Source organism: Rhinoraja longicauda, chromosome 20 (genome assembly GCF_053455715.1).
Source record: "Rhinoraja longicauda isolate Sanriku21f chromosome 20, sRhiLon1.1, whole genome shotgun sequence".
NCBI lineage: Eukaryota > Metazoa > Chordata > Chondrichthyes > Rajiformes > Arhynchobatidae > Rhinoraja > Rhinoraja longicauda.
Window position 1 is genome coordinate 803,619 of NC_135972.1, and position 14,592 is coordinate 818,210.

General features: G+C 54.4%; 1 protein-coding gene across 1 annotated transcript in view; it reads left to right on the top strand.

Moving 5' to 3' along the window:
* immp2l (inner mitochondrial membrane peptidase subunit 2) overlaps positions 1-14,592 on the top strand; it is a 274,230-nt gene that overhangs the window by 229,680 nt on the left and 29,958 nt on the right. The gene's annotated exons all lie outside the window — the stretch shown is intronic.

The following is a 14,592-nucleotide window of genomic DNA, read 5'->3' on the forward strand; positions in this document are numbered from 1 at the left end:
GGCTGGTAGACTGGCTGGTAGACTGGCTGGTAGACCGGCTGGTAGACCGGCCAGCTGGTAGACCGGCTGGTAGACCTGCTGGTAGACCGGGTGGTAGACTGGCTGGTAGACTGGCTGGTAGACTGGCCAGCTGGTAGACTGGCTGGTAGACCGGCTGGTAGACCGGCTGGTAGACCAGCCAGCTGGTAGACTGGCTGGTAGACCTGCTGGTAGACCGGGTGGTAGACTGGCTGGTAGACTGGCTGGTAGACCGGCTGGTAGACCGGCTGGTAGATCGGCTGGTAGACCGGCCAGCTGGTAGACCGGCTGGTAGACTGGCTGGTAGACCGGCCAGCTGGTAGACCGGCTGGTAGAGCGGCTGGTAGACCGGCTGGTAGACTGGCTGGTAGACCGGCTGTAGAGAGGGGGGCGGTGGGAATCCCGCCGGAGGAAAACGAACTCACAGTCGTGCAAGTCCGCAGGTACGTGCGCTGCGGTACTCCCGTGACGGGAGGCCGGGACTGGGGCCAGGGAACCTACCCGGGCCCGGAGAGAAGCCAAAACTGACGGCACGGAAGACGGAAGGGCGGAGGATGGAGGAAAATTGTCACCTGGTACCCGCAGGGGCGAGCCGTAGACGAGTTCCACCGAGGAAGTACCCAGATCAGACTTAGGGGCCGTGCGAATACCGAGGAGGACCCAAGGCAGCTGGTCAGCCCAGTCAGGGCCGGTCAGGCGGGCACAGAGGGACGCGTTCAACTGTCGGTGGAAGCGCTCTACCATCCCGTTAGCTTGGGGATGATAGGCGGTGGTCTGCTGCAAGCGGGACCATACAGCTGCGCAAGCGCGACCCACAGGGACGAGGTGAACTGGGCGCCCCGGTCGGTAGTGATGATGGCCGGGACACCGAAACGGGCAACCCAATGTAACGCCAGGGCCCGTGCACAGGAGGCCGCCGAGGTGTCCGACAACAGAAGAGCCTCCGGCCAACGAGTAAAACGGTCGACCACCGTTAGTAGATGAGTGTAGCCCCTAGAGTAGGGCAATGGACCAACCAAATCCACGTGAATGTGGAAAAAACGGACGGGCGGAACCACGAAATTCTGGAACGGGGGCTGGACGTGGCGGTGGACCTTGGAGGTCTGGCACGGTACACAGGCGCGGGCCCTGGCGGCCACCTGCTTCCGCAGGCCATGCCAGACAAATCGGGCGGCCACCATGGCCGAGGTTGCCCGAATGGACGGGTGTGCCAGGCCATGAATGGCCTCGAAAACCTTACGCCGTAGGGTGGTCGGCACAACCGGGCGGGGGCGGGGAAGGGAAACGTCGCACCAAAGTGTGGTACCTGTGGGGCCGCACGCTACCTGGGCCAACCACAACCCTGAGGCGGTGGAGGCGTACGCTGAGGCAATGTCTTCCAGGCGCTGAGCCTCCGCTAGCTCCTGGTAATCCACCTCGCCCCCCACCGCAGCCACAGAGGAACTGGCCGGCCGGGACAGGGCGTCAGCAATGGCGTTAAGCCTACCCGCGATGTGGCGAACATCGGTGGTGAACTCCGAAATGAGGGTGAGGTGCCGTTGCTGGCGGGCCGACCACGGATCAGAAACCTTAGAAAAAGCAAACGTAAGGGGTTTGTGATCCGTGTAGGCAACAAAAGAGCGGCCCCCCAAAAAATAGTGAAAATGGCGAACAGCTAAATAGAGGGCTAGGAGCTCCCTGTCGAAGGCACTGTAGTTCAGCTCAGGTCGCGTAAGCTGCCGGCTGAAAAATGCCAGAGGCTGCCAGTGACCATTGACCTGTTGCTCTAAGACCCCACCCACTGCCACGGCCGAGGAGTCCACCATCAGGGCCGTGGGGGCAGAGGAGCGGGGGTGCACGAGCATGGTGGCGTTGGCGAGGGCCAGCTTGACCGCATCAAAGGCCGCCTCGGCAGCTGTGGTCCAGACCAACTCAGCGGGATTACCCGCGAGGCATTGAAAAAGGGGGTGCGTGATCCGAGCTGCCGCAGGCACGAACCGGTGATAAACATTCACCATGCCCACGAATTCCTGCAAGCCCTTGATGGTGGTAGGGCGGGGAAAGGCGCGGACCGCGTCCACCTTAGCGGGCAAAGGAGTGGCACCGGCCGGTGTGACCCGGTGACCCAGGAAATCCACCGCGAACAGGCCAAACTGGCATTTGGACAGGTGGAGGATCAGGCCGTGGTCCTGCAGCCTCTGGAACACAGTGCGAAGGTGGACCAGGTGCTCTGGGAACGAACGACTAGCAACCAGAATGTCATCGAGATAAATAAATACAAAAGACAACCCACGACCCACATGATCCATGAGACGTTGGAATGCCTGAGCCGCGTTTTTGAGACCGAACGGCATCCGCAACCACTCAAACAAACCAAACGGAGTAATCGTAGCCGTCTTGGGAATGTCCGGTGGGTGGACGGAGATCTGATGATATCCCCGCACCAAATCGATCTTCGAGAACACCGTAGCGCCCTCGAGGCTGGCTGAGAAGTCCTGTATGTGAGGGATCGGATAGCGGTCAGGCCGGGTGGCAGCATTAAGACGCCGGTAATCCCCACATGGTCTCCACCCCCCAGATGCTTTAGAGACCATGTGCAAGGGGGAGGCCCACGGGCTGTCTGAAGGACGAACAATCCCCAGCCGTTCCAAATTCAGGAACTCCTCCCGAGCCATGGCCAGCTTGTCAGGAGGTAGGCGCTGCGCCCGGGCGAATACAGGCGGCCCCTCGGTAGGGATGAAGTGGACGACACCGTGCTTAGCAGAAGGGGCATCGAACCGCTGTACGAGGAGCTGCGGGAAGTCGGCAAGTACCGCAGCGAACCGATCGGGAGCCGTGGTGATGGCCTGGATCGACGGGCAGGGTGGGGTGGCAGGTGGAGGAGTAGCAGGCTCCATACTGCTAGCCGAGGGTTGTAGGCCCTTCCCGCGGACGTCTGCGACCAACGAAAAAGCCCAGAGGAAGTCCACGCCCAGAATGGCCTGGCCCACGTCGGCAACGATGAACTCCCAATGGTAGGTCACTGACCCGAAGGACAGGGACATGGCCCTCTTGCCGTAGGTGCGGATGGGACTGCCATTGACCGCAATGAGGGACGGACCCTTCCTACCTGCTCGAACTTCGCAGCCGTAGGGAGGCACGATGCTAACGACCGCTCCCGTATCGACCAGCAAAACGGTGCCGGTACCTCGATCTGTGGCGTAGAGGCGGCGATTGCGGCCGATCGAGACTGCCTCTATATTCGATCGGCCGAGGCATTTCCCGAAAAGGTACACGGGGCCCTGCAATTTCGGGCTTCACTGCCCCACCACTTGTGGAAAAAACACCAGCCGCACCTGTGCGGCTCTGTTGCTTGGGCCCGCTGCAAAATGGCGGGCGCTGCAGCTCCATCTTGGCGGGCTACTTGTAAAATGGCAGCCGATGCGTCGCCATCTTGGCCACGCGGCCGGTTGCTCCTAGGCCTTGAAACCCGATTTACCGAGTCGTCTCCCGTGGAGTCCTCCGTTACGAGCGCGTCAGCCTTCTCCGCGAACGCCACCAGGTCTTCGAAGGAGACGTCCGCCAAAACTAACCTGACGTCCCGGGGCAATTTCTCCCGGAATGCCGCTTCGAACATCATGCAAGGTTGGTGGTCGCCGATCAAGGTTAACATTTCGGTCATCAGGACAGACAGTAGCCGATCCCCTAGCTCCGGTAAATGCAGGAGCTTCAGGGCCCGCTGGTTTTGGCTAAAACCAAAAGTCCTCAGCAGGAGCTTCTTGAGCCCCTGGTATTTCTCGGTTTGGGGAGGGCTGGTCAGGATACAGAGCTTTATTTGTCATTCGGTACCAAGGTACCGAACGAAATTACATAGCAGTCACACAAAAAAGAACACAAGACACACGACCCCAACACAAACGTCCATCACAGTGACTCCAAACACCCCCTCACTGTGATGGAGGCAACAAAACTTCCACTCTCTTCCCCACGCCCATGGACAGACAGCTCGTCCCCGACTGACCCGCACAGTCCCCGCAAGGGGATGGGAGTCCCCGCAGCCGAGCCGCACCGGGCGCTGAAACGTCCCGCGGCCGAGCCGGGCGATTGAAGGCCCCGCAGCCGAGCCGCACCGGGTGCTGAAACGTCCCGTGGCCGAGCCGGGCGATGGAAGGCCCCGCGGCCGTGCCGTGCGCTGCTAAGTCCCGCGGCCGAGCCGCGCCGGGCGATGTTAGGTCTCACGGCCGAGCCGCGCCGGGCGATGTTAGGTCCCGCGGCCGAGCCGCACCAGCGATGTAAAGTCCCGCGGCCGAGCCGCGCCGGGCGATGGAAGGCCCCGCGGACGATGGAAGGCCCCGCGGTCGAGCCGCACCAGGCACTGTTAAGTCCAGCGGCCGAGCCGCACCGGGCGATGGAAGGCCCCGCGGGCGATGGAAGGCCCCGCGGGCGATGGAAGGCCCCGCGGGCGATGGAAGGCCCCATGGCCGAGCCGCACCCCGCGCCGTGAGGAAGAGACCTAAAAAAGAAAGATTTCCCCCACCCCCCCCCACACCCCTCACACATACACAGCCAAAAAACAAAAACAAAAACCATCCCAACACCGACACACAACAACAACAAAAAAAGGAAAAAAGATGAACAGACTGCCAGCGAGCCGCAGCCGTTAGGCCGCCACACATTGATGTACCGTCGAGGTACCGTCCCACCCGCGCGGCCACCTCGGGCTGTAGGCAGCTTGCCAAGTGGTGGAACTTATCTTGGTCCTCCGAGACTTTCTTGAGGTGAAACTGGGCCTCTGCCTGCACGAACCACAGGTGCGGTTGGTGGTCCCAGAACGGGGGCAAGTGAACGCCGACCGTGTTCGGCTGCCCGCTGCTCGCTCCTTCTTGCGACATGTTCTTGTGTTCGTTGATCACGTCGGGGTCACCAATGTGGTGAGTCTGGAAGCGGATGTGTGTTGCAGACAGAGTTTATTGCATAGGCAAACCTCCGTGACAATCGCAACACCCAAAACTGTAGACAGCCAACAAAACGTCTTCATCAGACGGAGTTCAACACTAGACTGCTTGTCCCTCCCACGCTGGCACACCATGTGACATCGCTAGCCAATCCGAGGGTTCGAACTCTCCCAGCCAATCCCTATGTCCCTACAATACTATATTTATTACATGTAACACTTTGCAATGCAATTTCAATCAATAAGATGATCATATTTACTTTGAAAAGCCTGAGTGTAGTGGGATGCCTGAGGTGTTAGTGATATAGCCACTGTACGTGTAGAGTGATGTTGGGGGTGTGGGCTTGGTGTTAGTGATATAGCCACTGTACATGTAGAGTGACGATGTTGGGGATGCCTGTGGTGTTAGTGATATAGCCACTGTACGTGTAGAGTGATGATGTTGGGGATGTGGGCTTGGTGTTCTCTCGCCACTGTATGTGTAGAATGACGACGTTGGGGATGCCTGTGGTGTTAGTGATATAGCCACTGTATGTGTAGAGTGACGATGTTGGGGATGTGGGCTTGGTGTTCTCTCGCCACTGTACGTGTAGAGTGATGATGTTGGGGATGCCTGTGGTGTTAGTGATATAGCCACTGTATGTGTAGAGTGACGATGTTGGGGGTGTGGGCTTGGTGTTAGTGATATAGCCACTGTACGTGTAGAGTGACGATGTTGGGGATGTGGGCTTGGTGTTAGTGATATAGCCACTGTACGTGTAGAGTGACGATGTTGGGGATGCCTGTGGTGTTAGTGATATAGCCACTGTATGTGTAGAGTGACGATGTTGGGGATGTGGGCTTGGTGTTCTCTCGCCACTGTACGTGTAGAGTGACGACGTTGGGGATGTGGGCTTGGTGTTAGTGATATAGCCACTGTATGTGTAGAGTGACAATGTTGGGGGTGTGAGGTTGCCTGATAGTGAGCAGCAGAGTACCATGATCACAGTGAATGGCGGTGCTGTGTGGAAGGGTGGCATGACCTACTCCTGCACCGATTGTCTATTGACTGACGCCATGCCTTCCCTTGGCAGCTTGTGGCTTTCGTTGCCAGTTGTACCACTCAGTGTTCAGCAGATCACCTTGATGCCACCATGACAAAACAGAGGTCATCCATTTAAAAGATTCACCCAAGGCCACGGTCTTTTAAATCATGAAGCAGTGTGGAAGTTTCTGGAAATGGTACGTCGGTGGTTTGGAAGAGCAAAGAGCCATTCTGCTAAGTCAGCATAGTTTGTTTCATGCTTGCTTTTCTGCTGATGATATTCAATTTAAATATCATTTCACAATTTATAGAATATTGCTGATCTTACCAGAGTTGATTGTTCCATGGAATCAAATGAAATAGTGTGTTCCTGCTGGCATTTAGTTGGGCTGTGTGTGTGTGTGTGTGTGTGTGTGTGTGTGTGTGTCTGGTGGTATAGTGGTGTGTGTGTGTGTGTAGTGTGTGTGTGTGTGTGTGTGTGTGTGTGTGTGTGTGTGTGTGTGTGTGTGTGTGTGTGGTGGTACAGTGGTGTGTGTGTGTGTGTGTGTGTGTGGTGGTATAGTGGTGTGTGTGTGTGTGTGTGTGTGTGTGTGTGTGTGTGTATGGTGGTATAGTGGTGTGTGTGTGTGTGTGTGTGTGTGTGTGTGTGTGTGTGTGTGTGTGTGTGTGTGGTGTAGTGGTGTGTGCGTGTGTGTGTGGTATAGTGGTGTGTGTAGTGGGTGTGTATAGTGTGTGTGTGTGTAGTGTGTGTGTGTGTGTAGTGTGTGTGTGTGGTGTGTGTAGTGGGTGTGTGGTGTGTGTAGTGGGTGTGTATAGTGTGTGTGTGTAGTGTGTGTGTGTGTGTGGTGTGTGTGTAGTGTGTGCGTGGTGTGTGTAGTGGGTGTGTATAGTGTGTGTGTGTGTGTGTAGTGTGTGTGTGTGGTGTGGAGTTGGGTTGTGTGGGATGTGCTCTAGGAGCTGTAGCCCGGTCCACTACACTGTATCGGACACCCTACCTGTAGCCCGGTCCACTACACTGTATCGGACACCACACCTGTACTGTACGTTACAGCCTGTCTTTAGGACTGCAGCACATACACACTGCAACTATTCCTGTCAAAAGGGAACTTTGGAGAGAGATTAGTTTTATATTCTCTGGAGTCCTGAAGGTTAACAAGTAATTTGACTGAAGGTTGTGGAATTTGAACGTTTTTCTGTGACTGGGCTTTCTTTGACAAGGGCATGTAACCTTCACATCCACACCAGAGGGCCAGCACATAGTTAGTGTAGGCAGTGGGAGAATTGTACAACTCCTCTGTGGAACAGATGGTATTGGCTTGGCTGTGAGATTGCCAACGATGTCTCTGCATTGTGAAGAGGAGTGACAAAGCTGTGTGTCCCCAGGCTCGGTAATGGTGAGACAGTGTGTGTGAGGGTGGCGTCGTCCTCCCCTTCCCTTTACAAATCCCCATTACACGTGCATCACCTCAGCATCACCCCAGCATCACCTCAGCATCACTCCAGCATCACCCCAGCATCACCTCAGCATCACCTCAACATCACCCCAGCACCACCTCAGCACCACCTCAACATCACCTCAGCATCACCTCAGCACCACCTCAGCACCACCTCAGCATCACCTCAGCATCACCTCAGCACCACCTCAACATCACCTCAGCATCACCTCAGCATCACCCCAGCATCACCCCAGCATCACCCCAGCATCACCCCAGCATCACCTCAGCATCACCCCAGCATCACCCCAGCATCACCCCAGCACCACCTCAGCATCACCTCAGCATCACCTCAGCATCACCTCAGCATCACCTCAGCATCACCTCAGCACCACACACCCACCTTGGCCTCAGCTGCCCAATTTATCTTCGGCCCATTTAACAATCTTTGAATTTCCAAGCTCTGATTTGTAAATGTTAATTATTATCATTAAACACTGCCCTCTGCAGTGCCCTGAACTACAGGGTTCAGCAGCTTATCTCACAACCGCAGAAGATGTTTCTGTTTTTACTGTTAGTGTGTTTGGGACTAGTGTTAGTGCATGTGGAAACAGGCCCTTCGAGTCCACGCCTACCAGCGATCCCCGCACACTAACACTATCCTACACACACTAGGGACAATTTACAATTTTACACAAGCCAATTAACCTACAAACCTGCACGTCTTTAGAGTGTGGGAGGAAACCGGAGCGCCCGGTGAAAACCCACGCAGGTCACGGGGAGAACGTACAAACTCCGTACAAACAGCACCTGTAGTCAGGATGGAACCCGGGTCTCCGGCGCTGTGAGGCAGCAGCTCTACCCGCTGCACCACCGTGCCACACGTTAATGTGTGTTAAAGAAACAATCAGCTCCAGCACATCAGGAGACTTCAACGCACGACCTTGATGGACAACAGCTCTGTCACTGGAAGGGTTAAATGTGAGTGGGAAACGGCTACAATCTCTAATGTAATCAAGCAGTGAATGACTAGAAGCTTCTCAGGGTCACTGTGAGGCAGCAACTCTACCGCTCGTGTGTGAGGGTGCATAGTTGGGGGTACAGTGCTGGTGGTGTTCCCTAGTCCTGCCCACTGCTCGTGTGTGAGGGTGCATAGTTGGGGGTGCAGTGCTGGTGGTGTTCCCTAGTCCTGCCCACTGCTCGTGTGTGAGGGTGCATAGTTGGGGGTACAGTGCTGGTGGTGTTCCCTAGTCCTGCCCACTGCTCGTGTGTGAGGGTGCATAGTTGGGGGTGCAGTGCTGGTGGTGTTCCCTAGTCCTGCCCACTGCTCGTGTGTGCTGTGCATAGTTGGGGGTGCAGTGCTGGTGTTCCCTAGTCCTGCCCACCGCTCGTGTGTGAGGGTACATAGTTGGGGGTGCAGACCTAGTGTTCCCTAGTCCTGCCCACCGCTCGTGTGTGCTGTGCATAGTTGGGGGTGCAGACCTAGTGTTCCTTAGTCCTGCCCACCGCTCTTGTGTGCTGTGCATAGTTGGGGGTGCAGACCTGGTGTTCCCTAGTCCTGCCCACCGCTCGTGTGTGAGGGTGCCAGTCTGTCACTGCCCATACCCGGAGTCACTGTCCAAGAGTCAGGATGTGGTGGCCTCACAGCATTCAGCCCAACAAAGATGCAACGTCAGTTCTGTCCATCTGTGGCTGCCACGTCCCTGCAAGAATAACATGCATGAATCTCCCTGTGTGAAGTAACTAGCAGGTTAGGTCTACAGAATTATTGAGAAACTGTTACTTGATTCAGGAACTCTTTAGGGGTGTGAATGCATTTAATTTGAAATCCAATTTACACGTCTATGTATAAAACCAGAGTTAATTAGTCATGGTAAATTCAGTTTTCAAATTGATTAAGAATCCAATAATAACTTTGTTAAATTGGAAATGGATGGCATATTCTCACATTATGTTGAGAGGACTATCTTGGTCTTACTGGTTTTGTGTTGGAGATGTTGGTGGTGGTGTGTCTAACAAAGAAACATTCAACCTGGATAGAGTGGATGTAGAGAGGATGTTTCCACTAGTGGGAGAATCTAAGACCAGAGGTCATAGCTTCGGTGCTGGCTCGAAGGGCCGAATGGCCTACTCCTGCACCTATTGTCTAAAGGACGTTCTTTTAGGAAGCAGATGGATTTCTTTAGTCAGAGGGTGGTGAATCTGTGGAATTCTTTGCCACAGAAGGCTGTGGAGGCCAATTCAATCGATATTTTTAAGGCAGAGATAGATAGATTCTTGATTAGTGCGGGTGTTAGAGCTTATGGGGAGAAGGCAGGAGAATGGGGTTAAGAGGGAGAGATAGATCAGCCATGATTGAATGGTGGGGTAGACTTGATGGGCTGAATGGCCTAACTCTGCTCCTATCACATGACCTCACTCTGCAGGTGTGAACTCTGAAGGTAAAGTTATTCCTATCTCCTTCCAGAGTGGCTTGTGAGCTGTTGAAGATAACATTATGTTGGATATGTTACAACTAATTGTCAATGAGTTCCTCATGAAGCGAGCGAGCATCCTTGTGATGAGAAACTACTGACAAGTTAATAAAGATGACATTGTGTTGTTGTACAATGCTGTGATCAATTGTCAGTAAGCCCTGGTGATGTGAGCGTAGTATTGTGTGGTCCTTTCCGACACAGCCCTGTGATGTGAGCGTAGTATTGTGTGGTCCTTTCTGACACAGCCCTGTGATGTGAGCGTGGTATTGTGTGGTGCTCTGTTACACAGCCCTGTGATGTGAGCGTAGTATTGTGTGGTCCTTTCTGACACAGCCCTGTGATGTGAGCGTGGCTAAACCTCTCTTCAGCAACCTCTCTAATGATCTTGCGTGCACGATGATTAGCCTCAGTGAATAAAATTACACATCAATAACTCCATATGTTCAAAATGATAAACAACTCCAAAATTGGTTTTCCAGAGATCCTGTCTGGATCTTTTTTTTGTTGCTTTCTTGAATGAGAAATTAATATTGGTCTCTGTGAAGCCGCTCAATAAAGACAGATAAAACCCTGTGAATCCTAAAAGCAGATGTGCCAGCTGCCCCCATCCATGGAGATTGGTGTGAGGTAAACTGAAGATGGAATGCAGACAGATAAATATCTTCCAATGATTCTTTTTCCAATTTCAGTTTTATTACTGGGTGATTCACTGATGTTCTTCCATATGCTGAATGGTGCAGTTGACTGAGTTGTCAGTGTGAGGAGTGCTGCTGACAGAATGTCACCATCTGCTTAGGTCTGCTTCACCAAAGGTTAGCGACACGGTTAAATACTGCCAAAGGTCATCACAGGGATGTAATTACTGCCAATAGGGGTATAATGCTGAGGCTGTATAAGGCGCTGGTCACAGGGGTGTGTGTAATGCTGAGGCTGTATAAGGCGCTGGTCACAGGGGTGTGTGTGATGCTCTGGCTGTATAAGGCGCTGGTCACAGGGGTGTGTGTGATGCTGAGGCTCTACAAGGCGCTGGTCACAGGGGTGTGTGTGATGCTGGGGCTCTATAAGGCGCTGGTCACAGGGGTGTGTGTGATGCTGGGACTGTATAAGGCGCTGGTCACAGGGGTGTGTGTGTGATGCTGGGACTGTATAAGGCGCTGGTCACAGGGGTGTGTGTGATGCTGGGGCTGTACAAGGCGCTGGTCACAGGGGTGTGTGTGATGCTGGGGCTGTATAAGGCGCTGGTCACAGGGGTGTGTGTGATGCTGGGGCTGTACAAGGCGCTGGTCACAGGGGTGTGTGTGTGATGCTGGGGCTGTACAAGGCGCTGGTCACAGGGGTGTGTGTGATGCTGAGGCTCTACAAGGCGCTGGTCACAGGGGTGTGTGTGATGCTGAGGCTCTACAAGGCGCTGGTCACAGGGGTGTGTGTGATGCTGAGGCTCTACAAGGCGCTGGTCACAGGGGTGTGTGTGATGCTGAGGCTCTACAAGGCGCTGGTCACAGGGGTGTGTGTGATGCTGAGGCTCTACAAGGCGCTGGTCAGGCCGCATTTGGAGCACTGTGAGCAATTTTGGGCCGCATATCTGGGGAGGGATGTGCTGGCTCTGGAGAGGGTCCAGAGGAGGTTTACAAGAACGATCCCAGGAATGAGTGGGTTAACATACGATGAGCGTTTGTCGGCACTGGGCCTGTACTCGCTGGAGTTTAGAAGGATGAAGGGGGACCTCATTGAAACGTACAGAATAGTGAGCGGCCTGGATAGAGTGGATGTGGACAGGATGTTTCCACTAGTGGGAGAGTCTAGGACCAGAGGTCACAGCCTCAGAATTAAAAGACGTTCTTTCAGGAAGGAGATGAGGAAACATTTCTTTAGTCAGAGGGTAGTGAATCTGTGGAATTGTTTGCCACAGGCGATGGAGGCCACAAGTCAGTGGATGTTTTTAAGACAGTGATAGATAGATTCTTCATTTGTACAGGTATCAGGGGTTATGGGGAGAAGGCAGGTGAATGGGGTTAGGTGGGAGAGATAGATCAGCTATGATTTAATAGCAGAGTAGACTTGATTGCTATCACTAATGATTAAGGCATGGAGATATTATCAAAGTCATGTTGACTTTGGCTGGAATTCTCCAGTCTTTGTCTGTTGTCACGGTGACATTTGCTATTGACAAGCTTCTGTGTAGGACCAACCCTGGGTGTAAACGTCACAGATAATAGGACATGCTGCCCTGCAAACCCAAGCCAGCGGCAGCGGAACAAAGAGTCACCTGTTAGTAGCACAGTACACCAGGAAGGTTCCAGAGCCTGCCTGCTTCAGGCTGCCCCGACCTGACACCACACTGATGGCTAATGTGCTTAATGGCATTTAAAGTGACATTTGTATTATTGCTTCCAGGAACAAAGGCTGCTGCAATGAATACAGTTCATTATGTTCATCTCTATAATTCAAGGTGCCTCGTGAAGTCTGCTTTAACTATTTGTAGATAAAATAAATGGGGCACTGTAAAGATCATTCATTGATATTTTGGTTATGATTGATACTTGCTTTACAGTTTGTGTCATACGTTTGAGGGATTAGATTTAAGGTGAGAGTGACAACGTCTCAAGGAGTTGGCAGTGCAGGTTGTTTACAGGGAGGGGGTGGGGCCTGGAACATACTGCCAGGGGTGGTGGTGGTGGGGAACGTGCTGCCAGGGGTGGGGGTGGGGACTGGAACACACTGCCAGGGTGGGGGGAACACACTGCCAGGGGTGGGGGTGGGGACTGGAACACACTGCCAGGGGTGGGGGTGGTGGGGAACGTGCTGCCAGGGGTGGGGGTGGGGACTGGAACACACTGCCAGGGGTGGGGGTGGGGACTGGAACACACTGCCAGGGGTGGGGGTGGGGACTGGAACACACTGCCAGGGGTGGGGGGAACACACTGCCAGGGGTGAGGGGAACACACTGCCAGGGGTGGGGGTGGGGACTGGAACACACTGCCAGGGTGGGGGGAACACACTGCCAGGGGTGGGGGTGGGGCCTGGAACACACTGCCAGGGGTGGGGGTGGGGACTGGAACACACTGCCAGGGTGGTGGGGAACGTGCTGCCGGGGGTGGGGGTGGGGCCTGGAACACACTGCCAGGGGTGGGAGTGGGGAACACGCTGCCAGGGGTGGGGGTGGGGAACACGCTGCCGGGGGTGGGAGTGGGGAACACGCTGCCAGGGGTGGGGGTGGGGAACACGCTGCCAGGGGTGGGGGTGGGGAACACACTGCCAGGGGTGGGGGTGGGGCCTGGAACACGCTGCCAGGGGTGGGGGTGGGGCCTGGAACACGCTGCCAGGGGTGGGGGTGGGGAACACGCTGCCAGGGGTGGGGGTGGAGGCAGATACCACAGTGGTGTTTGAGAGGCTTTTAGACTGACACATGGATACGCTGGGAATGGTGGGATATGGGTCATGTGAGGGTAGAGGAGATTAGTTGATCATGACTGGCATGGACATTGTGGGCTGAAGGGCCTGTCCTTGTGCTGTAATGTTCTCTGTTCTAAAGGGCTGGTCGCTTCGGTGGGATTGAACATAACTTCCACGCTGGCATATTCTCCCACCTCTCACACTTCCTCTTTGTCCATTCTTTTGAAAGTATTGTCGGAGAGCAGCGACAGTGTCTCTGGTGTCCCACACTGTCGCTGGTGTCCCACACTGTCTCTGGTGTCCCACACTGTCTCTGGTGTCCCACACTGTCTCTGGTGTCCCACACTGTCTCTGGTGTCCCACACTGTCTCTGGTGTCCCACACTGTCTCTGGTGTCCCACACTGTCTCTGGTGTCCCACACTGTCTCTGGTGTCCCACACTGTCTCTGGTGTCCCACACTGTCTCTGGTGTCCCACACTGATGCAGATCATGTTGAACAAGGAATAGTCTGACATAGTCTCGACCCAAAACATCACCCATTCCTCCTCTCCACAGATGCTGCCTGTCCCGCTGAATTACTCCAGCAATCCTTGTCTATCTTTGGTGTAAACCAGCATCTGCACTTCCTTCCCACACATCAGGAATAGTACTGGTTATGAAGTCCAGACCAAAGCAGCATCATTTTTTATGTTTTTTCTGTTTGATAATTTGTTGTTCAGTTCCGTTTATAGTGGCGTGTACCGAGGTACAGTGAAAGGCTTGATGGTATGTTGATGTTGGAGATGTTTCTGGCACTGGTCACGGTGCAGGGATAGTTGGCACTGGTGCAGCAATGGCCTGCATTGCTGCAGTTGCAGGTTGCACATAGAGTTGCTCCAACACTGGGGCCTCCGGTGTGAGACAGGAGTGCAGTGGGTCCCACATAATCACTGCACATTCTGTGGACTTCTCCACCCAGGGCAGAGACACCAGGGCTGGACTACAGATCCCAACGCATCTTACAGGTCCGGGGGTAGTGGGGAGAAGGCAGGAGAGTGTGGTGAGGAGGGGGAGATAGATCAGCCACGATTGAATGGCGGAGTAGACTCGATGGGCCGAATGGCCTAATTCTGCTCCTATCACTTGTGACCAACCCTATGACCTCCCGTGTGTCAGTCAGTCTGCAGGGTAAACTGTATCCAGCGTACGTTTGACGATTAGATCATCACATGGACAGTAACAATAGATTTATGCTAAAAACATCATAGGTTTTAGGACAGAAATGTGAGCTGCTTGGGTGTTTAGTTTGGAGATACAGCGCGGAAACAGGCCCTTTGGCCCACGAGTCCGTACCG